This window comes from Lagopus leucura, unplaced genomic scaffold, assembly GCF_019238085.1.
Source record: "Lagopus leucura isolate 7727_CA_CO unplaced genomic scaffold, USGS_WTPT01 Super-Scaffold_100015, whole genome shotgun sequence".
Lineage (NCBI taxonomy): Eukaryota > Metazoa > Chordata > Aves > Galliformes > Phasianidae > Lagopus > Lagopus leucura.
Window position 1 is genome coordinate 6,971,877 of NW_024962269.1, and position 26,952 is coordinate 6,998,828.

The following is a 26,952-nucleotide window of genomic DNA, read 5'->3' on the forward strand; positions in this document are numbered from 1 at the left end:
TCGTCTTTTGAAGTACGGTAGGCACATAAAATCCCATTATTTTCTAATAGGATTTTACATACACCTTTCCCTCACCTGTTTGAAACTCATTTGAGCTGCTCATACAGTTTGAAAAATGTCCTTTCTGGTTGTCATGGGTGGGACATCCATCTGATTTATTTTGCTGCATGCAAGTTAGTTAAAAGAATCAGAATAAATGGTTCTTGGTATTTTCAGCAGATATTTGGTTTATTTTCTATATATGATGTTGCATTTCTCTAAAAGGAAATTTTTACAAAAAAAAAGAAGAAAAAAAAAAAGGTTTTGAAGTCTGAGGCTGAAATTCTTAGAAGACAATCCACAGGTTCCACTGTGTTCATTCAGTGTGCCCATAAGTCTTTTCCTGAAAAACAGGGAGAAATTAATATTGTTTTATAGACAGGTTCAAGGCTGTGTTAAACATTTAATAGGTTTCAGGTAAGATCTAATGCATTTAAGTGCAATTTTATCCATTTCTTATTCGTCTTCACTGTACAGCACATTGCCCTGTTCTTCATATGGCCTTGTAGGTGAATTTACAACCAAAGAATAAATTCACATAAAAAGGCGAAATGAATAGATCCTGTGCAAATTACATGACTTGAGCTTCAGCAAGTTTCACAAATCACCTCTTACACTGAAACTTTCAGTTGTCTATGTATGTTTAGTCCTTGAAAATCTGTTGGTTACAGCTCAGATTTCCCTGTAAGTGGTAAAATTAGTACAGTACATTCCGATTGTCTGTGTAGTCTCCTTCTTTAGAGAATGTATCATTGCCCTGTAGCTCTTCTTTTCTTGCCAGTCCTAGCAAAGATGATTTTGCTGAAAAGCTGTCACTAGAAATTGACATTGACTTAGGCTAAGGCAGGGTTTTTTTCCCCTTGTCATTTCCATAATGGGATTACAAAGATTTAGAGTTGCACTGTTCTACAAGACCCAATAGCTGGACTAGTGTCAGATCCCCCCATGGGCATGCTGTGAGCTTTGTCACAGATGTACAGTTGCCCTAATACTCCTATTTGTGTGAGTCCACTGTGAAGATCTTGAGGGCGTAATGACTTTCACCTGATGCCTGCTTATTATTCTTTCCCAAATCCTTTGACACTGGGAAGGCAAATTTTGTGGAGAATTGTTACCTAAACAACTGGGAATAGGGACTGATGAGCGCTGGGTGCCATCTATTCTCCTCTGACACATCTGGGTACCCAGAAGTGATGTTATATATGTCTTCTTCTATATTCTTCCCTCAGAGTCACAGTAGCTGAAAATAGGACATGGCATAGCACTTTGGCGCCTGACTTGCAGCAAGACTTTCTCCTGTTTCCTCCCTGCACCTCAACAAGGCACAGGGACTATGTGTCCCTGGGGGAAATGTATTGTTGCTTTCAATAATGGTGCTTAGAAGTGAGGATACTCTTTTTAAGATTACTGTAATCTCTGAGCACTTTGTGCTTTAGCACTCCCTGGGTTCACGACACACAATACAGAAGTTATAATCTATGTAAGTACCATCACAGAAATTAGGTTTGGTTGATTTAAGGACCTTAAGGATGTTAAAAACTACTCAACAGGTGTGTTTTTTCTAAAAGCAGACAATGTAGTGTGTAACTGACATTTAAACTGTCTAAGTCAACCTTATACTAAAGACCAACTATATGATAAAATGATGTATTTGGGACAGAGGGCCTACACTTACAGGGTGGCTGTCTACCTACTGGAGACAAAAGCAAGGCACGGTGCCTGAGCTCACTGCAGCTCTTACCTTCATTTGGCAGAAAGGACAGCATCTCCCATCTGCTTGAGGACAGTGAAAAAGTCCCCCTTGTTCCACTGACATGTGTGTTCTAAGTAAAAACACGACACATACGTGTTGTCAGTTCCATGACAGAAACCTTTCAGAAATGCCTTGGTCTCGATGCAGATTAAGCTGCTGAAAGACTTGGAATTCCATCACCATCCTACTGCTGCTGTCTGAAGATTTCAGTGCTATCAGTTTTGATTAAAGCAGTGTCTTCTGCATTTGTTTCCCTAAATGCTTTATTACCCAAAGTAATAAACTCAAATAGATGTTCTCAAATCTTGTCAAGAACAAAAAAAAATATCTGTGCAATAAAAGTCCACCTTTTAAATAGAGAAACTGCAAAAGAGCTCTACTTCCCAAGTATTATTTAATGGTAATGAAGAGAGCAAAAGATGAGCTATATTGGAAAAGCAATAAAGGCCAAGTTGCTGTACATGACATCTAATTTCTGTATCAATTGATTCACCTGCTATTGATGTACTGCTGCATTTATACACCCTGCCCCCTCAGTGAAGCATTTGGTATGGCCAAGTGCTCCTCCTTACTGAGCTCCAGCGCTGTCAGACCTTGTGCTCTCTTTTGATTAGCTTGCTAATAGAATTGTATAGGCGGCATTTTTTCTCCCTAATCTGGAAACACCTATGAACAATTAAGGTCAGCTTCACACTCAGCCAAAAAGCCTGCAAGCATGCGGCAGTTGCTTTGTGGAGAAGCTATGATCCAGCATGCTGTGAGGAATGCATCTCAATTTGTGTGTGCATTTCAGGCAGGGGCTGTGAAGGCCCTTGCTCTGAGCCCTGTCCTCGGTGTGGTTGCTGGAGGTTGTTAGGCCACCATTAACAACAACTGCAAAACATCCTTCCTTCGTCTCCTGCAAATGGCAGAGGGGGGCTGCATGGCTGAGGGGTTTTGGTCCTGTATCACTGCTGAAACTCTGACTCACTCGAGTTCTCACCAGAGCTGACCAGTCATTTCTGTGTGATGGCTCTCAGGCGAGTTTCAATCTCATTCTGGTATCTAACGGATATGAAAGGCTGACAGGAAATCCTGCTAAGTACTACCAGACAGGTCCTCCTCTTGGCAATCACAGCAAAGAGGAGATTGTAAAGGAGAGTGAGAACAAGGCTGCAATCTCTCTCACTGCCGGGTTATCAGGAAGGTGAAGCTGAGGTGTGGTGCTGGGCAGCACAAGGGCAGCCTGGCTTCCTGAGGAATCTGCTTTGCAAATAAATACAGGCATCTGCTTATCACACTGCCCTGCTGATATCCCTCACACACAGCAGGCTTATTTGCTTCCTAAATGTAAGAAACATGATCTTTTTTTTTTCCTTCCATGTTCCCACCTGCGGTAACAGAGGGCTCGCTGTAATTTTTCTATGCATCCAATCACTGTGCCCAAGGAGAGGCAGGTGCACTTCAGGTTTACGTGGGCAGCACATCTGGTCAGGGGGCTTCGACTGTACCACGGGGCAGAAAGCAACTCAAAATGCCAGCTGCTGCAGGAGGCATGCCAGCCCCTCAGCCTGGCACAGCATGTCCAACCTGCCCTAAGGGCTGTGTCAGAGCCATGGCGATGGCCAGAGCTTTACAGACTGTGGAGTAAATTTTTCAAAGTACCAACATTTAATTTGTCATCATTAATTTCAAAATGTGTATTCTAAAAAGGTGAAAGTAGGAGAGTTACATCTCCTGAAGTCAGGAGGCCACCAAACCAAGTTTGCTTTAAAATCTCCTGTCAGGGCTTTCTAAATCAGCCTGTGAAACAGCTGAAGAGATGGTATTGCACTGGATCACATTCCCTTCGTATGGCAGTAAATTTTAGGAGCTCTTGGCTAATCCAAAATTGAGGCTGCAGTAACGAGGGTTTCATGAGAAAGTCACAGGTAGATTTTTAGCACCACCTACGCTGTTCCAACTTGACATTCACTGGGAAATTATAGGCTGTTGTGTTTACATCTGTAACTGCTTTGCAATGTTTGATAGCTTTCTGAGGAGTTTATTTATTTATTTATTCATTCATTTATTCAGTTCAGGAGACCACATAGCTCGCATTGGCTTGCTCTGTCAAATTCAAGCTGACACAGTCACTCTGTAAGGAATGTCTGTCTTTCCAGTATATATGTGACTAAATCTTTCAGGCTCCACAACCAAAAAATGTAAAATAATTCTCTTAAAAGACAACACAATTGGGAGGTGTTCCAGCTCTCTGCTGGCAAAGATTACTGGAGATTATGTACAGACATGCACAGCGAGCAGTGCTGCTGTTCTAACAAAAGGATAAGGAAGAGCCTTTAAATGGTCCGGAATACTTGGATAACCTAAAAAGCTGTGAAAAAAAAAAAAAAAAACATGTTCAGAAAAACAATGGATTGAAAATATCAAAGTGAAACATGTCACTGGTCCTATGTAGAGGCCAAGACTTGGCATGAGAAACGGAAAGCAGCTTTCAGGGTGGCATTCAGTTTTTCTCATGCAGATTTTTTTCCCTCATCTGGCATGAAAACTGCAGCCCTTCTCTACTATCCACGTACATCCTGCACTTCCTTGCCAGGGATCAGCCGGACCTCCCTGTTCCTTTTCACATCTCTCCTCTCAGAAGCTTGCACGAGCTTTCTGTGCTCTGCATTTCTGCTACTGTAACTTCATTAGGTATGTTGATGAATATTACTAATTTACAAATGTTAAAAAAGTTGCCTTTAACAAGACTGTTTTCTAACAGAATAGCTATTTTAACTTATTGCTTACTGTGATTCAGCTATATTAACATAACTTTAATCCTACAGGCAAAAGCATATATATATATATATATACACACACACCGATAGAGGGAGATATATAGCTCTGAGTGCATGGATGTATTGAAACAGCTTTATACATGTGCACACGTAAGGCTGAGATTCACAGGAGCGACTAAATATGGCTGATTTCAATAACGGCATAGTGCCTAACTGCTGTGATCTCAAACAGCTATAAATGTCTCTGATCTTGTACAGCACCCAGAAAGTTCTGAAATACACAAATGAGAAACAAAGGGTTTTCATGGTGGCTTCAGAGAATTGTTACGAAGACAGGTGATGAATTCTTTTGCTATCAACAACACACATGCTTTGTGCTCTGCAGCATGTCATCAAATTCTTCAGTTAATTACTCACTAATTATAACACTGTTGAATGGCTACACTGTGGCAACCATGTAATTATGGAGCATAAAGTACTGAGCAGTTGCAAAGCTGAGCATATTGACTGATTACTATAAATCCCCTGCTTATTGTTGATATTTTTCACCTGCTTAACTATAGTAATGTTTGTCTATCATACCCTCAAACTCAGAGCAGTATATGAAGTGTTAGTAGTAGAAGTTAATTAAAGTTAAAAGCAGGTAAGCCGTATTGAGATAGAAGTGTAAAATGACAAATGTATGTTGCAAAGAAAAATCTGGAAACAGCCCTCAGCATCTGCCACAGCATTTCTCTCTCACCCACGGAATTACTTCCTCTCTGAAAGGGCAACACAAGAAATAGGTCACTGATGTTTTACAAGTAAAGTGTGGAGTGTCAAAATCTCAGGCTGGCTCACAACGATGGGGAAGGAGTTTAGCATGCGTGTTCTTCCAGACTTCCAACATCACCAGGGGGGAAGCCATTGAAAGAGCTGCAGAAAGCTGCCAACTAATGAGTCCTGCAGGGCACCGCTGGTGTGAGGCTGCCTGGAGCACCATGTGCCCCTGCACACCCAGCAGCTTCCCTGCCTATGACTGGCAGGATGCAGATGATGCACAGCTGGCTGGGAGTATGCTTCCCAAAAAGTCTCTTATATCATGGAAAATGTTAAATAACTGTCTTAGGGCACTTTCCTAGGCTGTTTCATGCCCTGATACTAAGTGTAACTGAGGATCCACATCTACTTTTTTATGTGTTAAAAGAAAAAAAAAATCCATCTTCAGAACAAGATGTTTTTCTCTTTGTATTTTGAAAAATGAAAAAAAATCATTTTTCTGACCCCTCAAATTACACGAACGTTCAGGATCTGGGAAAGTGTATATTAAGCTGTCACTGCCATTCATATCTAACACTAGCTAAGAACAAGATACAAAGCTGCTCAGCAAAACACTAATTCATTAATACTCAGTGAAAGCCTTGCTTGCTCACGTTGCTACAAGTAGTTCTTCCTTTGTTCTTGAAATGGAATGGCAAAGCAGGAAACGTCTGATCAAAGGGTTTTCAACTTCATATTTAGGAAAGTGAGTCACTCAACGTTTGTGTGGTTCTTCATTCACTAATAATGCCACCTGCTGTATAAATATGCATTCAGAGGAAAGCTCAGTGATTGTGATGTGGAGAATATCTAAATAGTACATAGTCACTTTTCAGTTCCGTTTTTTGCAATGACAAGCGTCTCTTACAATGCGCTGCTAGTCCTTTCCCTGTTAATAGAGATTGACTCTCTTGAGCAACCTTGCCTTTTTTCTACATTTAAGAGCTCTGAAAGTTGACAAGAAGCCTATGGTGTCTGCATGAGCTATTAAGGTAAAAGAACTGACAGTACACTTTGAAGCTGCTGTCTTTATTGTTGGTGTTCATCATCAAAAAGAATAAAATGTTTTAGCGAGATGTGATAAATTAAAGATTGCAGGAGCTAGTGGGTCTGTATTTGGGCTATGCTAGAAAGAAAAAAACTGCTGGTGTAATTACACTCTGCTCCAGACAGTGGTGTGTCTGACCTGTGGTCAGATGTAATTTTATGCCCAAACTGAAATGATGGTAATAATCCAGCAATTGAATAACACCTTGTTCTCTTCTCAGAGTCCTCTTAGCATTGTTACAGCCAATGATGTTTCCACAGCCTGTACTTTTTCTCTGAGCATTTTGTTTGTTTTGGAAGTGTTCCATTCCTCAAACGTCATATAACCTTCAGTGTAAGTGATAGCTTGGACCTGGAAGACTTTCAGAACACAACAAGGAGACATTTACTGCCTTTCAATGCCTATTGAGAATGATAGACTGGTAGACTCTTCTGTGGGTGATATATATAAAGTGTGTGGATGTTTGCCAGCATATTCAATGTATTTTAAAAAGCAGATTACTAAAAAGCTGACTCCAGAAAGACAGCAAAAGATTCTTCACTCTTTATTGCTTATCCTGCCATAGCTCTGGTTCCTCTTTTGTTTTAGTTTGTTGTTTTTTGTTTTGGTGTTTTTTTTTCTGTCTGAATTCAGTTAAATTTCTTGCACTGCTGTAACTGGGCCTGATTCTGGACAACCTGCTATAAATTTGCTGATTATATTCTTGCATCTTTGAAGTTTTTTTCTCATTTCCTTTGAAACTGTTGAATAATTCATCCTTAGGATAACTTTCTTACATTCATTTCCTTGACATCCACAGTCACACATGGCCTTCAGAATGCTGTCAAGGTTATTGGGTGGTTTCCTTAGACTTGGGAGCAGAGATTTGCAAGCAAATATTGATTTTGATTTGATATTGATTTGATTTTTCTTTTTATTTTGACGAATAAGGTGCAGAGATACATGTTTGAGATCATAGGGCACAAAGGAAGCCACTGCATTGCAACCCCCATGCAAAGTGCTGTGAAGTGCTGATAATGTGACTCCCTTTAGCATGAAGCCAAGTCACACTTGGAAAGCACCACAGAAAGACATGGGGTCAATTCAGTACCACTGCAATAAATAGGATCTTTGTAATTTATCCCTCTGTCTTAGCCTCACAACATGCAGAAGAAATAAGAACAGTAGATCAAAATGCTGCTTCTGATTCCTATTCCATGAGATGTGGGTAGCAGTCGAGAGTTGTTATGAGCTCTGAAAAGTTCAGTCATCTAAACTTCTATTTTCAATTACACAATTCAAAGAAGGCCATTCTTATAAAGAGAGGAGCCAGAGGCATATGTGATGTAAATGTGCAGTTCCATTGACTGCTTGTACTAGGTCAAGAAATATGATGGGAAATGATAAACAAATGATGGGAAATGAATCATTGTACCCCTAAAAAAGATATCAGAATGCAAAAATCTCAATGATGCATACAGAGGCATAAGTGCATAGAACTGAACACATGGCTGAGGGTAGATGTGGGATAGATTAGATTCAAATTATCTAGGAAATAAGTCTGTAAATGTTAGAAAGGTGATGGGGAGTTGTGCTATGGTTGCAGGGAGTTCACTAAGGCCCTGCTCCTCACTCAGGTCTTTTTCACCCACACAAAGCATTATGAAGAGCTGGTGCAGAGGAATGTGGCTTTTTTCAGGTCATGGAGAGGACTCATTTTCTTTGTAAACTTTTTCCTTTAACCGTGCCAAGGATCATTTACCAATTTAAAAGAACATTTCCCTCTTTGAAAGGGAACAAACAGCAGCTCTGTTTCATCTATATCAAGAGGTACAGCAGTGTGCAAGGGTAGCCAGGTGGCAAATCGGGAGCCTGTGCCTGAGCACTCCCATTGTCAGTCGGGCACGCAGTGCTGAACCCGAGTCGAGCTACAAAAAGCAGCCACTTGGTGCACATGCTCTGTTAGTCCCATTATCGGCTTTGTAATGAACAAGCAAAGCGGAGCTGGTTTGTGACACAGCTACTAACACTAACACACAGCGTCATTCATGAAGGAAATTCAATCTTGCACTCACAGTTTAATTCAGAATTAACCATTAATCATTTTTTCCTTCCCAGATATGCAAGATTGCATTTGAACTGAGCGTGGCTGTGCTCAGGAGTTCAGCTGGGCATGCAGACACAGAGGCAGGGGATGTTGCTGAGCCCCCGTGCAGGGCTCGGTGCTGCGCCAGGCTGCACTGAGTGCTCAGCAGCTGGTTCCTGCTATTCTTCATGGGCTCATCTGTCAAACAAGCTGATCATGTTGCAGTAAATCACAGCTCTCCTGAGTCTGTAGCTGTAGCTCACAATGTGAACTAGCCTCCAGCCTTTCTAATGGCCAGCCCTTCCTGGGAAGGGGTCTGACTCCCACCTGCTGGGTTGCACATCCAGGCTACAGCGCAATGTTAGTAAGCTCAGAGATGGGTCCAGAGGTGATTCTCCAAGGTAGCACAGTGATCCATCCAATTCAGGCAGTATGCACTCGTGCTGGTAGAGAACAGAGATGGGGGCTCCCACTGTTCTTCTCACAGACCCTCACTGATGACAAGCTCTGTCTGGAGTAGAGAGCCAAAGCTTTTGGGGGGTTTAACCAACTTTTGCCCACTTACCAGCAGTAAGCTCTTACAGCCCTTTTATTTCAGCAACCTTTTCTTTCAGCAATAACTAGAGTTTCTGAGGAATAAAAATACACCCAGGGACAAGATAAAGGATTTTTATGAATGTCAAAACAGTTCATTATTTTCCCCCCTCAGAAAACCAAAACCTTTGATACTTTTTGGTGCAATATTTTATATAGGAGCACAATCCTCTGATGACAAAAGAACAGGTAAACTGGCCAAGTTAGGGAAAGTAAATAATTTTTTTTTTGTGCCTCAAAATATGTTTATTGATTAGTCTGGATGATTACTTTTTTTTTTTTTTTTTTCTTCCCCATAGAAGAAATAGGATAGAGGGAAATCTCAAATTGTTTTGATTTGACCAGAACACCATTTTTTTTCAGCTTTTCCTTCATTTATTTTTTGTTCACATGCTTTCCTCTCCTGTGACTCTGACCTCCTCAAAATCACCCTGTGTTTGTATTAGGCTTGTGCCTGGGCTAGGCATGGGGCAAGTGGAGCCGCTTCTTTGACCTGCATGGAGACTGTCAGTGCCAAGTGTATTCTTTAATGAGATTTAGGTCTGCCCAGTGACCCACCAGAGCTCCGTCTGAGCTGATACAACAGGGCCTTAGGGCGATGATGAAATAGGCATTGTATGCTAATCCACATCCTTGGTTACTTTTTACCATGTACATGTCTGATAAAATCCAAAACCAACTCCCCTCTGCCCTGAAATTCAGACAACAAAGCCAAACAGCAGTCATACTTTCCATTTCTGTATTTTCCTTTCTGAACAAGCAGGTGGAAAAGATACTTCTCTTTAAGTCTATCAAATTGACATTCTAAAAAATATTTGCTAATTTATGATAAAGGCTTTGGATTTGCTTCTGTCAGGAGGATCTAAGCAACCTAGTGTCAAAAGGAGTCACAAGAGGAATTGCCACCACTCTGTGCATTTTTCCTTTTGTTCTTTAAATTTGCAAGATGATTTTTGTGTTTCTGCCAATGAAAACAATCTCAGACTGGTTAAGACACAACTATGTAAAGAACAGAGCTGCTTACAATAAGAAAAGGGGGAAAGGATAATAGATGACTGAGCTGTCTTCTTTCATTTTTTGACCTTTAATTGAAAGATTGAAGATAAGTAGTTCCTGGGAGAAAGCAAAAGGCTGATTCACTTACCCTGTAGCTTGAGTGAAAAAGCTTCCTGGAAGCCTTACTATATGTTATGAATCATCCTCTTGTCATTCCAAGAAGTTCATAGCCAAGTAAAATGTTAGAAATGGATTGATAGTGGAGTGATGGGCAGTAGGGCCTAAGTGAGAGGTTAAAGGTCTTGAGATAATACATTCAGGCATCCCTTAGGACATTTCTGTAAAGCTGATGTTTCTGACCTCAGGAATCCTTGTCTCGCTGTATTAGGATTCACTGTTCTCTTCGAATAATGTCATTTTGAAAAGTTCACTTGTTTCATATGAAGTTTTAAAAATGAGAACTGTTTCAGTTTTCTTTCAAGGAAGTCAGATGGAGTCAGCTTTGCTTGATGCTTATGGGATTGTAAAATGTGTGGGCTTGACTGCAGGTGTGCCATTTCAAATCCTGAAACGTAAATAAGAGGGGTAGTTATATATAGGCTTGATCACAGTGAGCTCAAAGGAAACTGTTATTAAATCCTCGAGCCTGTGCAGCATACTATGGGTGGGAGAGAACAGGCTTTTGCATCTTACGGGGAAACAGAACAGAGTAAGAGCAGCAATTCCTATACTTGGGATGGGTTTCAAGCATCTTGCAGTATGGCAGCAATTCAGTTGGCCTTGAAAGCATGTGATCTTACTCTTTTTCAGAATGATATCCTCACAAGCTGCTAGCTAGTACAAATCCTCACTGCTGCTACAGATCTTGGTACATACATACTTACTTATTTGTTTGTTTGTTTATATGTAACTGCTTCCCTTTTTTTAAGGGAAGCACCCTCAACACCTTTTGTTGAGGTGTTAATTCACTGGCTGTCAAGCTGTGTACCAGGAAGCAGAATCACAAAGAACCATATATTGAGTTGCTGTATATTTCTGTATACAGTATATTTACGATCTTGTGTAATTGTAAATTGAAGAATGGTACTTTTTCTTTCATTTTTGCTTTTAACCAGAGGTGAGGATGGGATATGAACACACGTTTTGCTTTGCTGTGGTCTCCTTCAGCATACGTTTGGTCAATGCAGAGTGCTTTCAGACCTCCACAGCAACACTCCTGCAGTGTCCTCTGCAATGAGAGGCAAGTAGGAATACAAGGGAGTATGCCAATACTGACTTGCTCAGGGGCAAAAGTAGCCCGATGATTTAATGCCTTTTTAAGGTCTTGATAGTTAGGACTACCAAAATGTTACAACTTCATTGACATGTTCCCAATTTAAATAACTGAGACAGACAGTCAGATGTTTCTTAGATTGACTGTGCCAGTAGCATTTAAAATGATCTCAGCATGGATTTAAAATGAGCACTTCACTGGGGTGAATACCCTACTGAAGAGTGAAGGCTTAATATGCCTTTTTCTGCTGATATTGTTTAGCTGGAGACAGCTTTCTGCAAGACTGGATTACCAGGGCAAAAGTGCATTGATTTACATTCTGAAGGTTATCTTTTCAGTGGAAAAAGGCACAGCACTGTGTGCATTTTCTGTTTAAGTGAAGATTTTGAAGAAAAATATATGCTAAAATAAGTCTAGAGTTCAGGGGCTATTCTGTTGTGTGGATTTCTAAACAATGTGCTTTAAACCTTTAACTCCTCCAGGATTATGCTGTGTTTGCTCGTTGTTTTGCTGCTCCTTCTAGTATGCTGGGATGCATCACAATAATGTGTTCTCAGCCCTTGCTTTTTGTTTTGGCCATTGACTTGCTGATTTGTTTGTTTGTTGATAAAAGACAGTCAAGAGGAGATGATATGGTACCTCAGACCCCTCTATATGGAATGTCGTTTTATGGGAATTAGATAGTGAGTACTTCATATGGGATCTTCTCTGAAAGTAATGCCTCCTATTTTATTGTGTTGGCCCATGCTGGCAGAGACAAATGTTGGTGATACGGCAGTAGAGGCTGAAATTTCTCACCAGTGTTTCATTACATGTTGTTGCTGTGTGACAGATGGCAGCAGAGAGGCAGTCTGATAGAAAGGTGTCTGACATGGAAGTGCATGTGAAGCAAAGGAAATTAATTCTTCTAAGTGGAAAAAATGGCACCCACTGACATTCATTGACACTTGTTGAAGATTTGTGGAGACAAAAATAGTGAATGTGAGCACAGTGGGGCTGTGGGTGCTGAGTTTCAGCAGTGACAACAGGTCATCTCTGCTCGTGCAGATTTTTATGAGTATGACATGCAGGTTTTTGTTCATCACTGGTGGAAATGGTGGTGACCATGCCGAAAAAATGGCATTTTGTATCTGAGAACTATTTTATTAAAGTGTTATTGTTCTCTTTGTGTCTGTTGTAGTCTGTGTGAAAATTGACAGGACGCATTACTTTCAGAAAAACCTACACGTCGTTATCCAAAGTGTTTTGTAGGATTGATTTATGTACTTCTACTTTAACAATAATGGGAAACTGTTGTTACCTCTGTAAAGGTCAACTTCTCTGCTTACTCACACGAGTATCATCATTGACTGCAGTGCAGCTGCTCATGACAATAAATGGATCTGGACCTGATGCCATGTTGAATGAAATTGTCTCCAGTAAATCTGTATGTAGGTGTTGATTTCAGCTTCAGAGTAATGCACCTTATCTTTTTCATGTCTTACTGTTTCTCTCCTTCTTATTTTGTTTGGCTAGGATACTGGTAAGAATAATTTTTATCCTTTCATATTTACTTCTACAGTTTTCAGCTCTATTTGTCCTGAGATAATTCAGGACAGACTCAGATCCTTCACCAAATGCTCTGTTGGTTGGTCACTGCTTAGGGCAGAGCTGGACAAATAGGGATTTTCTAGACCTGTATTTGACTACTGTATTGGTTGTACAGTCACAGTAAGTTAATGCCAGGATGGCATTACTCCATCACACAGCACTGTGCATGTTGTGCTGTCAGGCCTTAGAATTTCAGCTCAATATGTAAATGCAGAAGGGAAAATTAAGTTTGAAATTTGAAATATGGATACATAAAGAAGTATGCAAAATTATTGTTTTGGGGCTAGGGTCTTTACCTGTATCTGTGCAGCTGAAAATCAGTCCTATAACTCTGCCTTCCTATTTTTCTGAAGTGAATGAGGTCCATATGCTTATTTTTGTTCAGTTATTTCTGACAGTGTTTATTTCTGACACATTAACCAATTGCTTGTAGTTACAATTATCTCAAAGGACTGGAATTAACATTTTAATAAGATATAATCTGCTTCCATTCATAACTTCTGAGTTTTAAATTATAACGCATATAATACTTCAGCATTGAATCATTTGAGGGATTCTACAGAATATAGAGATAATTGAAATGAGGATTTGAATTTGGATTATTGTAAGGAGGATTAAATTCAATCTCTGAACAGCTTGAAATATTTTATGTTAACACAAAACAAGAAAAAGTGTTAGATTTAGAGCATCAAACCCATGTTTCATTGGAAAGCAAGAAATAGATGTATTTTTCTATAAATTTGAAATATGTCAGAACTGTAAAGGGAAAGAAGAAACTTTTATTGACAGCTGTGGAGCTATAGGAAAAACAAAGCTTTGGGGTTTAGGAAATCTCATGCCAATTGATAGAATAATGGTATCCTTCAATTATCCCTTAATTATAGATAAATGGAGTAAAAGGTACCTTAATGCATCTTCCAGTCCATCTGTGACCCTCAAAGCAACACATGCAGGATACTAACATCAGCCCTAACAGACATTCCTCTAACATTACAGTTAGGACTTCCAAAAGTGAGATCTTTCCAGTCTTACTAGACAGGCTATTTCCCAGTTTTAGTGTCTTTACTATTAGGAAAAATCTTCCTTCCTACAGTTACACACAATTATATGCTCTGTTCCATACCAAACGTTACTTCGTTCCTCCTGGCAGCTGACACTTGTCTTCTTTAAGGCTGTTAATTCCTCAAACATCCCATACACACCACTTCTTTCCTTAGGCTGAACAGCTCAAATTCTTTGTCACAGATTATGGTCCCTTGGTCATTTTCACTCTCACCCTCCTCTAGATTGCCTCTAGTCTCTCCACATCTCTCTGCAGTGCTCAGGATTGATGCTAAAACTGAGACCTCAGAACAGCACCTTGCTGGGGAGGTAGTTCTGATGCAATCCAGGCAGCAGTTTGTATTTTTTGGGACAGCATGATGCAGTTGGTTCACTCTCATTTTGTAATCTACTACCTAGCAGTCTTGCTGTCCTCAGTCCTGCATTTCTGATTCTGATTGTTCCTGAACAAACATAGTTCTTCTTTTGGCCTTGTTCAGCCTTATCTTCTTTCCCTTTCCTTCCACCTCCATACTGCATTTTCAGTTAGTCAAAATTTTGGTTTCTGTTCCCATTCTTCAGTGTACATGCAGACCTTCCTTCTTTGGTGCCGTCTGCGAGCTTAGAAAGCATCTCTCTGTTGTGAAGCTTTGAAGAGAGCCAAACTTGGGACAGACTGAGCTCAGCTACTCCCTTAGGTGGTTACCTCCATACTGTGTCACAAAAGGAAATGGGATTTGTTGGCCATAATTTGTTCTTGCAAACTGTGTTGGCTGTTACCTGCCTTCTTATAACCTTCTAGATGCTTACAAAGAACTTTTTTCGCGAGCAGTTGAAGTTAAGCTATTCAGTAACATTTTTCCAGCTACTCTTGCCCCCCACAGCCATTAGCACATTCCCACAATTTTTAATATTAGGACTGGGTTTATCCTTTTAATATCTCTTTTTCTCCAAGTTCCCATAGATAATCACTTCTGAGATTCCTTCTGCTTGTTCTCTGCATATTTTATGATGAAAATCATCAGGTCTAGACTGTCTGAAATCACCTTAATTACCTAAATATTCTCTAACATGTTCTTTTCTTCTCCTTTGGGACCTCAATCTTTTTCTTTTTTTATCTTTTCTATTTAATGCAATAGAATCTTAGTAATTTGAGTCATAGCTGACTTACTCTATTCGTTTACAAAGGTGCTTACCCAATCTGCCAGGTCTCTGAGCATAATACACTCGCAGTTTTGCCACACCAGAGTTCAGGAGGTTATAAGAATGTTGTAGCTAAAATTTTGTGTTTCCTACCCCAGCAATCTGAGGAATCTCAGAATTGCACCCACACAGCAGAAGGTGAGTGGTGCAACTGTGAATACCTGCCAGGCCATGGAGTGGCAGGCCACACCTGAGCTGCAGGTGTGGGAGTTCCCTGGAGGTCTGCTCTGCTTCTACAGACAGTGCACTCTGATCAGGGCTGTTGCCCTCAGAATAGAGGCAGAATTTTTAACTTACATTGCATTACTGTAGTTTCCTCCTGAAACACACCTAGATAGCGTGTGATCTGGTTATTAATCATAGCATCGTGTGTAGTGGGAATGTGGAGAGGCATCCTAGCCCACTCCTTGGCAGATTAAAATTGAAGTGTTTTTTGCAGATATTTGCCTCATCTGCTCTTAAAAGCGCATTGGCCCTTCTATAGCTCTTGTAACATCCTACTGTCCTAATAGCTGAGAAGAGTTTATGCTTTCTAAATAATTCCTTTTGCATTCTAATGCTTTTATTTTCTGTCTTGTCTTATCCTAGTCGAAAAGGAGATAAGTTCTTTATCTTTCTATTTGTGGCAGTCATGTATGTACTGCTGGTTTGCTATGTCATGCCCAGGCAATATAGTTTTCCAAAATATTATGGCATTTCCCTTGAAATAATGGTTTAAATTCATTAAGGACAGAGAATAGCTTGTTGAGTTTTGGAGATGACAATGTGAAATCGTGTATCGATTCTGTTATTAACCTAAAGTACATTTGATCAGCTTTTCTAAATTCTCATTACGCAGTCCTCTGTGATGCTACATTTTATATGTTGTTATTTCTTTATATTTCACAGTTCCAAGTTTATACAGGAGAAAAACTGAACCAATAGGAAAATCAAATTTGAAAGCAAATATTTGATTTCCTTATAGCTTCCAAAAAGCAAAATCTTCCCTAATGTGAGCAGATGCAATTCTTTGCACTTACTGGTGATGTACTGAATTATCAGGAGTCTGAACTGTCTTTTCACCTCAATATTGGTTATTGTGTATGTGTAGCAGCCACAAATCTCCTGCCAGTAACACTCCATGAAAATGCAAAGCGTACAAGGATACGAATATATGATTCTATGGAAATGTTGTTATAATGGAAAGTAAACTGAGACTGTTAGAGTAGTATTAGTTACCATACTCCGGTTTGCACAGTTAATAAAACAGAGCATATTTGTGAAACAATTTGTAGGGGATTGGCATTGCGGGATTTTCCAGACTGTGGGTTAGATAAACTGTTCTGTGTTTAGCAAGACACATGTAAGGACTGCAAGCTATTGCTGTGAGACACAGTTTGAACCCTCTTATGGAATCAAAAGAAAGAAATATTAGCATAAATGGAATTGCATCTTAAAATTTGTAAATTGATGAAGTGGCTTGAGGGAGGAAGAATAGTAACGAACAACAGAAACATCATTCAGGAGAAATGGTAAGGAGTAAAGATAATAGGAAACCAGGACTAACACCTTCTTATTAAAATGAGGTATTGATACTTCACCTTGTGAAGGACGAAAATGGAGTCCAGAGGGCTCAGCCAGAGGAGATGAGGACATGCAGAGTGCTATTTGCATGTGGTTCTGTCATCCCATAGTGATAAATCTGAGCACTCTCAGTGTTGCCAGTGCCTCACAGTACACTTCTGAGAAAGGAGGAACTGATAACAAAGGAAATGGTGATGGAATATGCTTCCATCTGCATCACATTTGCTAAGGAGTTGCATGAGAACTGTATTGAGACCAGTTTCACCCTGGGAGCAAGTTGCTTCCCTGATACAAAAGGTAGAGCAGAGCAATACAGAGCTATGATTTGTGTCTGCGTAATATCCACACAAGTACAATCTGCATTATATTTGCCATTCCAAAAGTGCATGACAACTTGGATCCATCAAGCACACATGCACACAGTACCTTGTCAGGTGGCGGTCTGGCACAACTCTGAGCTGGCTCATAGCTCTCAGCACCATGTACTGCACGGAGTTGCACACATTTCAAGGTGTTAGAGCTTAGCTGTAGTGTTGGAATTAAAAATGAAAGGTATGAAAAATGTACTTCTAATGTGTAATTGAAGTGAAACCGGATCTCATTTAAATGCAGTTGTCGAGTCAGCATTTAACTTTTTGCAAGATACATTTTTTCATGGAGTGATTAGAATATCCATAGCATCTTGTTCTTCTGTATTCCGACTTTTCTTTTTTCTCTCTGAGTAGTATCAGTCGTACTACATGATATGAATTCACTGTTACTCTTTAAATGCAGCATCTCAGGGACATACAAGAGAGAGTACCAAAGATCTAAGCAATAAATAGCATATGTAAACTCTATAGGGCTAGATAGAGAGAAATTTAGAAGATCCTTTTTGTAACACTATGCGTATAAGAGCATTGCCAAAAATGGCACATGGGAAAAGATCTTTGTGGGAAAGGGACATAGCCATTGGCATATTTGAAATGATTGAAACCAATGACCAAATGCTTGTTAAAAGTTAGTTATTAATATTTATGCTGAGACTTTCAAAGGAGCCTAAGGGAGATGTATGCTCCTGACTCATTGAAATTCAAAAGGAGCTGAGTGCCTAACTCCCTTAGCTTCTGCTAAAAATCCCAGCCTTAATCTCTGTATGACAACCTGATTTTGATGTTTTACAAACCACACTCCCAATAATAAAGATATGCTCGGAGTCTGGCAGAATGCTGTAGCTGCTCATATTTAGTTCCTGCATTTTGACATAGTTGTTTAAAGCACTTCAGATGAAAATTTGTAAAGAGAAGCAATTTCCAACTGAAAGCCTTGTAACACAGGTTTCAGCTTGTATTAGTGATGTAAACGTATGCATTAAACTTTGTAATGAAATTTATGAAACCTAATGAGCAGATTTTTATTGTGCTGTAATGCTATGTTGAATCTGTTCTTCCTTCTTCATTTTTTTTTGCCTACAGCTACAAATAAATTTGACATGCCATATTATCATGTTGCCCTAGTTCACTGTACATTTATAATATTACCTAAAACCAGGACCTTTATGGGAAATTGCTGCCAAAAGTGATTTTGCATCATGACTTTCAGTCATACGAGAATGTTGTACAAAAGGCACCCGATTATTTGAAAAGTAAGTTGAAAAATAAGTATTTATTTCCATTGCTATTGCAGCTGTAAATCTTCAACTATCCAAGACTGCCAAGTCAACTTCTTTCTTCTAGAACTCACTGTAACTTTGTGAATAGTTACAAACAGGTAGTGGTAATTTTAACTGACAAACTGACTGTTTTCCTTCAAAGTTACCTATTTTGACTGTGCAAATTCAGTCTTCAGTTACACTCCAGTAATCCTACTGTTGTCAAACTGATTGCAAAAGTGTAACTGGGAAAAAGGAAATAGTTCTATTTTATTGATATGTCTGTAAGCCTGACTGCATATCCCAAACTATTTATTTAGAATGTACACAAGAGTGGAAATAATGTAATGATCCAGATAATTTCCTTTCCAAAAATGAAGTGACTCACTAAGTCTGAATCCTCCTGAGCAATTGGAAATTCTGACCAAGTCTTTGCTATTGGAAGAGTGGGAGAGTTCCTGCCTGTAGCAGCCTTTAGTACCTCGGTGTGTTGCACATTATTGTCATTGCAAGCTATCTGCTTAAACCACAGGTCTTGTGCTTATAGACTCATAGAAATAAACCATACAAAATAAGACTGATTGCTAATCAGTGAACTATTGTAGTTTAGTTAAGCTGTGTTGTGTTATAACATTGGGATCATTTTAGTCTTTCAGATAGCAGGCAATGTTTTTCAGAATGATGTTTCTTTGAGCTTGTTTTGTCCCCCAAGAGTTGTAACAAAGCAGAGTTATAACATCATATTAATTTTTACGGGTGTATATGGTAAGAAAACTGTATAGATGTAGACAGTAGAGCCAGTGAGAGATGAACAGTTCTATATCACTCTTCTTGTATGTGCTGTACTGGTACCTATAACTCAGGTATAGTTAATAACCTTGTATGTGTTATAATATTTTGTAATACTCATCAGTATCCAATGTCCAGCTGGAAGCTGAGGATTCCCTGCTTGCCTGAAGACATGTACACTGAAATAGACCTTAAAGTTAATCTCATTGTATGACTGAAGAGGTAAATACTGATCTTTTTGAGAGTTCTGTCTCTCAAACTTTCCAAGAATCCCAAACAGGGGATGAGATGATTTGTTTTAGTGAGAAAGTACTGTGTTCTGTGTCTCAGAGTTCAATTAGCTGTGGGATTTTAATATTCTTATGCTTGATTAGGAGTCCACACAACAGGTGGAGGTGATTGAGCTTCTCTCAGTTCCAAAATATATGAAAAATAATTAAACAGAAGGAAATGTCAATGTTTTTGTAAATGCTTTTCCTCCATTCATTTTGCTTCATTATGAAAATTATGAAGTGCTCTTTTTGCAAGTTTGAAAGTTTAAAAAAAAAAATATTCCACAATTCCATAGTTCTTCTGTCTTTCTTTTAAACAGCTCTTAAAATGAACGTTTTTCTTTCTGTTGTGATTTAAGCTTTTCTGCCTAAGGCATGAGAACACAGAATTTAATAGTGACTGTAAATGGTGACATAGATCGTCTTGGCTTCAGAAGCTCCCTTCAGCTGCTCTTATGAGAGAAAATCTTTGGTACACAAAGATTGTGTAGTGAAATCCTAGACCCACTGAAGGCTCCTGTGGATTCAGTTACACTTACTGGGAACTGAATTTCACACCTTTTTTGTGATGAAAATTCCCCAAACAGCACCTGTGAAGGTCTTCTTTACAACTTTTTGAAAATCTTAACTATTCAGCAAGGCAGCATCCAAGTTGTAGAGAAGCTACTAAGCATCACCAATCCTGTTAGCATCATTGTGATGAACACAAGTGAAGTAGGAGTCGTCTGACAACAGGCAACAGGCAGCGGGGTAAAGCCTTGTCTTCCTAAGCAATTCTACCCACACAGTGTAGAGCAATCTTTTCATCCTTGTTTTGTGAGTGGAATGGTACCTTTGTCTTCAGAATCATGTAAACTGCCACTGCCTGAAACATCATGCTGGGCCTTGTCATGCCGTTTATAGGAGGCTGATTGTGTAGTACTAATCTACAGGCTTTGAAACTGCTTCACTTGGTAAATCCAGCTGAAGACTGAAAAGTGCTCAATAAATCCCTAGAGTGCTTTAACTTTGAAGAATTCTTTTGCAAGCGAAACAAACAGGATTAGTGCACGTGGCCTCCCATAAGGGATCTCCTTTTCACTGGCAGAGCACCTTTGTCCTTTTTCTTCCCATTGACACCATTTGATTTGAAAGGTAAAGAGATCAATACGTTTATAATACCATCTTTTTAGCTTGACCCTAATAAAATATCTATTGAAATCTCTGTATTACAAGATTTTGATTCTGAGGTTTCTGATTTAGCTCTAAAGTTTGTTCTGGGCAACATTTTCTGATAGAAATGTATGTTGAGGTCAGTGGAAGGCTTTCTAATTGATTTCAGTGGCTCTTTTCAGATCATAGAATGTTTTTTTTGTTTTTCTTTCTTTTTTTTTTTCCACTTGGAAAAAAATTTCCACTATTTAAATTAAGAAAAAAAAAAAGGAAAGAATAATTACAGATAAACCAGTTCTCACACAAGCACTATTATTAAGGGTTTTGAGATTGTTTGGCTCTCATAAGTATTTTAAATGACTTTTCTTAAAATGAAACAGGCTGCTACAGCTAAGCAATCTGTAGTCCCAATGCAAGTGCTTTCACCTGTGTGCACAAATGTCCCAGTTTGTAATAGCAATGGAGAATCATCTTGTATGCTGAAGATGACCTGCAAAGCTAAGAGTGGGGTTTAGCTGCCAGGGAAAGTGCCTGGATGGTTACAGTGCCTGGAAATTTAGCTCTTTACATTCGGAAGTGTTTTAAGTCCATCAAAAAGAATTCTGTACCCAGAGATGAAAACCTGAATGACTAAATGGCACAAAAGCCCTGCTCAGCCTCTTCAGTGCCTTAGGAACCTTGGCACAATCTGAAAGGCAGTTTGCCCATTTTGGTTGAGCTGAGCACTTCCTCTCTCTGCAGCCATTCTGGAAGGGCACATAAGGTGTTCTTGCACTTGACTGTTCCAGATGAAGAGCTGTGCAGAGTACAAGCATGCAGGAGCATCACTGAGTTTAGCAAGTGATAGCCACTGGCATAGAAATCTTTCTCTGCTATGGCTGCTCCTAGTTTCTGTTTATCATTTGAGCAGCTGGGAGTATTGCTCCAGGAAGTGTGGGATTATTCCCTTGGCCTTTTCCAGGGTGAGGAAGATGAAAGCCACACTGACAATGGAAATCCAACCAGCATCCACACTGCTGCCTTCACCCCTCAAACAGGATCTGTGCCACTGTACAAAATGTTTTCTTAAGTTTAGGCAGAGGGAAAATTGTACAGGACTTGATGAAGTGGGCACCTGGGCAGAACGCTAACTGTGCTGACAAAAGCTTAAGTCTAGAAAAAAGCATAGCAATGATACTTCTCTGCAGAGCTGCTTAATGCAGATGAAGCAATGCACTCACGACTCACAGAGTGTGAGCTCAGATAGTCCTTGCTGGTACCTTGATATATGGAGTAAATGTTCAAAGAGAGGCAGGGTTTCAGAAACAATTTTCTGCTCAGCATTCCCTATTCATTCATTTAGGTGTCTTGCCCTTTGGTCTTCTGTCTCCTGTGAATTCCCTTTGTAACCAGGATTAGTGCATTATGTTACCAGGGCTGAGTTGTGTCTGAGCCTTAGTCTTCTTTCCTTCTGCATGGTCTCTAGCACAAAGTGCTTTGTAAATAACAGCAAATGCTTTGGCTTGTAACATTTTTCTTATTATGTTTAGCACAGAGGAAAAGCATATTTGACAGCTCTGCAGAGTCAATTTTGAGATAAAATAGATGCTTACATTACTATAGTTTAAAAAGTTAATGGTATACAGCTTTAAACTGACTACTTCGATAAAGACATGACAGATTTTAAGTGATTTTAAGCCTCTCTAATACAAACTACTAATGACTAATGCTAAAAGAAAATATTTCAAGCTTTTCTTTTTCTTTCTTTCTCTCTCATTTTTTTTTTTCCAAGAGAAAACCTTGGAAAGATGGCAAATGTGCATTAATTAATTTTTCTATCACTTCATAGATAGGCAGTAAAACATAGAGAACAGAGCCTTTCTCTCTGGCTGATTATCCAAATGTACTTCGAGTTACCAACCACATTTAAGAGGTTGCTGGATCTTCTTTGTACAGCAACAAAGTGCTGAAACAGAAAAAGCATTGAGCAGAATATGCAATGACTTTGTCACAATTATGGGCATCTAACACAAGGTTTTCCGTCACAAACCTTTATCCTGCAGAAATTTCGGTTCAGTGCGTTGATCAGTGCATTGCCCCAGGAAATTGCCTTGCTGACCAAAAGGTGTCTGTGTGTGCTCCCCTTGCACTTACCCAGCATAACCTTTTCAGTACAACTTCTAGTTTGAATTTGTAGGAGCTTGCAAAATTGTAGAAGAGCAATTGAATCATCCCACAGGTACACCTTGGCTCCTTTGAGATGCTGCATCTGTAGTAAGCAAAAATACTCTTCGTTACAAGTGAAATTCAGCACTTATGTGTATAGAATTGTAACCTTTGCCTCTTTGTTTAATTCTCTCCCTTGGGAAGCAAATGTCTTTCGAAGATTGGAAGATGTAATCTCAGTCATGGCAGCATTTAGTTTTTCCTTTCAACATGCTGTATATAAAATCTGTCAGTATGTGAAAACTTTCTTGGTACAATAGACACGGGACAAAACCCTGTTCTGGCACTCTCTCTTTCGCTTAGAAGAAGTCGTGTCAGAAGAAAATTTAGATTTATCTCTATGTCACCTCCTTTGCAAGAACTGTAACCACTTTATAAAGCTGGTGGAGTGTAATTTGCTTCTATACCAGGAAATGTCTCTTCTTCAAAAATGTCAGTGGTGAATTAGTGCTTTTTCTTTGCAGATGCCCCACCTTGTGTCATTTTGAACTTGAATTTTGAAGATACTGAGAACCAACAGCAACTCTTATAAACTTCATCAACAGCTGGGAGGATCCATCTTACGGGTAAGCACTCAATTGAGTTACTATACATTAATTCTAATGATTAAAGGCTGAACACGTAAGTCTGGGTTCATTCATTTACTCTCTGGGCGTTTACCTGATGCATTAGATTGGTTGTTCAATGCCCAGAAAATCACTGCTATGACTTCCCTACACGGCTATAGGTAAGTCTTGTTAGTGGCAGACCGCATTGTCCATCAAAAGAACCTCTTTACCTCTGTCTCCCTGTCGGCCCTCTCAGGCTAATGCCTAACACTAATAAAAGGAAAAGGAAAAGGAACAAAGTGTGGCTCTCCTAATCACCATGTGGTAGAGCAAAGCAACATGTGGCCATAATTCAATCCAGTGCTTACTCCCTGCTTAAAAATGTACAAAGCATTTGTACTTTTATTCAGAAATTGAACTGGTAGATCTGGCATATTCTGCCCTGGAACAGAATGGAAGTTCATCAGAGAAACTGCAACGCTAAGGCTTTTTTACCTTAGAGCAAGCTTTTGGATTTTGTTAATCAGGTACATTAGTCATTTACACTGATGATGAACATTTGACAGGTAATCAGCTCTGGGAGAAGTATGATTTACTGCTGCAATCTGTGTTTGTTCTATTAATAACAATAATAATGTTTGGCACTGGTGTAAGTAAAGGATAGAACGGATTTTCCAAGCTCTAGCTGTCTGAATGTGGTTTTCCATATCCTACTGAGAAGGGTTTGCAAGGGCCAGGCCTGTTGGGATCAAAAGGACATGAAAGAACAAGAGCAGAGACTTGCTGCAAGCTTGTTGTGTGTAAGGATGGATTACTGGGTTTGTTAGGATTTCTCCTATTTTATTTCTCTCAGATGGATTTAATTTGAGACTTGGATCTTTTCAATATAGCACTGTGAAAGGATTTAATTTTTGAAGTGAAATTTGAGTGGAACTCTGTGTAAATCATGTTGAAAATCGTCTTCAACTCTTTCTCTCACAGAAGGTGTTTGTGTTCCTTCAAAAGTGAAGGAGATCTGTTTTCATTAAAGGAATGAAAACTTGCAAGCTTAAAACATTAATACACTTTGCAAGGATTAGTCATGTCCTGGATCTGTGCATGATTTCATTGCGAAACTGTCTTTGTTCCATATGTACGACAATTTGCGGTGAAAACAATTCCTGCATTTCTGCATTTCTGGGTAGCTGTTACTTTTTCTGTAGCTGTATACAAAGAACCAATACAGCTTTTTTTTCTAACAAAGCTATGCTGGAAATCCAGTCAATGTTAAGAGCTGTCTGACTGACAGCAGAGCAGTTAAACAAAGGTGGATCACTCACATACACGAGAGCATAGGAACAGGTGTTCACCAACTTGTGCATCAGAGCAGTGTTTCTTCTTTATGGCTGATTGCTTAAATGGTGCGACTGAGCCCTGTGTAGTCTGGTCAGTGGAACGTGATAGGTCTCAGAGAGCTGCAAAGGTTGCATGCTATTTGGATGATTTTATTCAGTTTGACACCTGCCTTTTCAAAACTGCAGCTTAGCCCTTTTCTGAAATCTTTTTGATAGCTGCATCATCTCAATGAACTATTGCCAAAATTTTATTCATATATTTACTACTCTATTGAAGAATTGTTTTCCTTTCAGGTATATCAGTTTGGAGTGAAAATATTACTTTTGTAATGCACTTGAGTGTTTTTCATCTTGTGTGGATATAAAGTTTGGGCTCTTTTAATCCTTTCTATCAGAACAAACCTTTGTTATATATTTGATTGATGGATTTTATTACTATGGCTACTCTTATTTTATACAGCAGATTTTCTTAGTGAGAGTAGTATCTACCTCTGCCCTTGATCAGCCTACTTTGTTTATTATTCTTTACTGTGGTATTTTTTCCATTGCTTTTCATAAAAATAAGCTTGCTAAAGAATAAGGAGTTTCTCATGTCTTTAAATCCCTGGTGTATTGTACTGCTGCTTTACAGAGTGCATAATCATGCGCACTGCAATTCTGCTGCTTGAAAGTGTTAAGAAATGAAAATCATAGAGAGCTTCCATCTTATGAGAGGTCTCTTTTTTTTTTCTTTTCTTATTCTTAATTTGCAAAACTCTTTTTATTGAAAAAAAAAAAAAAAGGAAATCTCATTGGGTAAGTCACGGTGATTTACTTGCATGCTGCAGGCTGATTTAAGATGCTTATTCGATCAGTCTGCTTCTAATGACACTAGAAATACTGTAATGGATGGAACATTCCTGGCCTGTTCTAAATTGGATTAGATGGTTTACTAATGTAATACTGGCAAGCCAAATCAGCCTGTGATGCCATGGGGATTAATCTATAGGGAATATTTGATCTCTAATGCCCATGTGCTAGTTGAAGTGCAGCCATATCTTTTGATTTAATAAACCTTTTTTATATTTCCCAACGGTATGTGTGTGTTTGAGCAGGATGAGCTAATTGGTAAAATTACGCCTTTTAAATGAAACTTCATAACGTGCTGCTAAATGGAAGAATACTAAGTACTTCAGTCTGAAAAGGTTTAGCTGCTGTATACATGATTTCTCTTTGATAGCTTAAATGCTGAGAACAACAAAGATTTGGTGTTCTCTGTTAAAAGACCAAACTAATTATGCTGATACAACTTGTAAGATGCTCGTTCGTTACTGAACTGAGGAGTCATAAAAGGTACACGTTACTCTAAGTCCAATATATTAGGTCTGGTTTTACTCTATTAAAATTAAAATTAACCCTCTGTATCTAGACATGCACCAATTTATAATCAAATAAGTGTTTGGGAAGTAGGTTGAGAAACAAGGAAAAATATCACAGTGCCATGCTTTGAGTGTCAGTCATTAGCACTGCACTGTTTGCTGAGATGTTGGCTGCAGATGTGCCTAACCTGAGGTGGCAGATGGCTTCTGCAGGTAGCATAGAGACACAGCAGAAGGAATAATGGGAACTGCAGAGTTACAAAGCTAAAGCTTCCTCTCTGTTTCAGTGTGTGTGTCTTAGTGTGTTTGTACTCTCAGGTAGCTTTTACTGAACTGAATGTAAAATATCCACATTAAGCCCAAGTAATTTTGCTGTTAAATAGGTCATGCTATACCAAATGAACTACACTGTAATTTTGTGACTGGTTTTGGTAACATCAGAGGAAGTCTTCTGATTGAATAAATACATTAGGGTATGAGAGTGTGTATGTATGCCCCCCATATATATATATATATATAAATGCTGAGGGTCTGAGGGTATAATGGACTCAATTCCAATAGTTATGGCATAATGTATAGAGACCTAAAATAAGCAGTCTTTCCTCTTCACTTTTCCCACTGGCTTTCCTGATTCTGTGGCGTGTATTTCAGCCTTCCATACAAAGGATAGAAATGTGAAACTGCAATATTCTTTAGTTTCTTCTTAAAATATGTAATTTTCCCCACCAAATTATACATGCCACAGGCCTAAGGCAGATGCATCTTTCCCCCTCTCAGATCTATGACGGGTCCTAAATTGAATATCCCCACTAATACCTGGGTTTGACACATTTATTATATTGCATAACACAGCTGGGATTACAGGATTTCCAGTGTTTCAACCACACAGAAGCATTTGTTTCTAACCTTGGCCATTCAGAAAATATCAGATCATAAAAT

The 26,952-nt window shown here is 39.1% G+C and overlaps 1 long non-coding RNA gene across 1 annotated transcript in view; it reads left to right on the forward strand.

Annotated features, from left to right (window-relative positions):
• Positions 1-26,952, forward strand: part of LOC122182569 — a 132,762-nt gene that overhangs the window by 71,129 nt on the left and 34,681 nt on the right. The window contains exon 2 of the long non-coding RNA XR_006179858.1: positions 23,238-23,339. This is a non-coding gene — a long non-coding RNA (uncharacterized LOC122182569). The remainder of the gene's footprint in view (positions 1-23,237; positions 23,340-26,952) is intronic.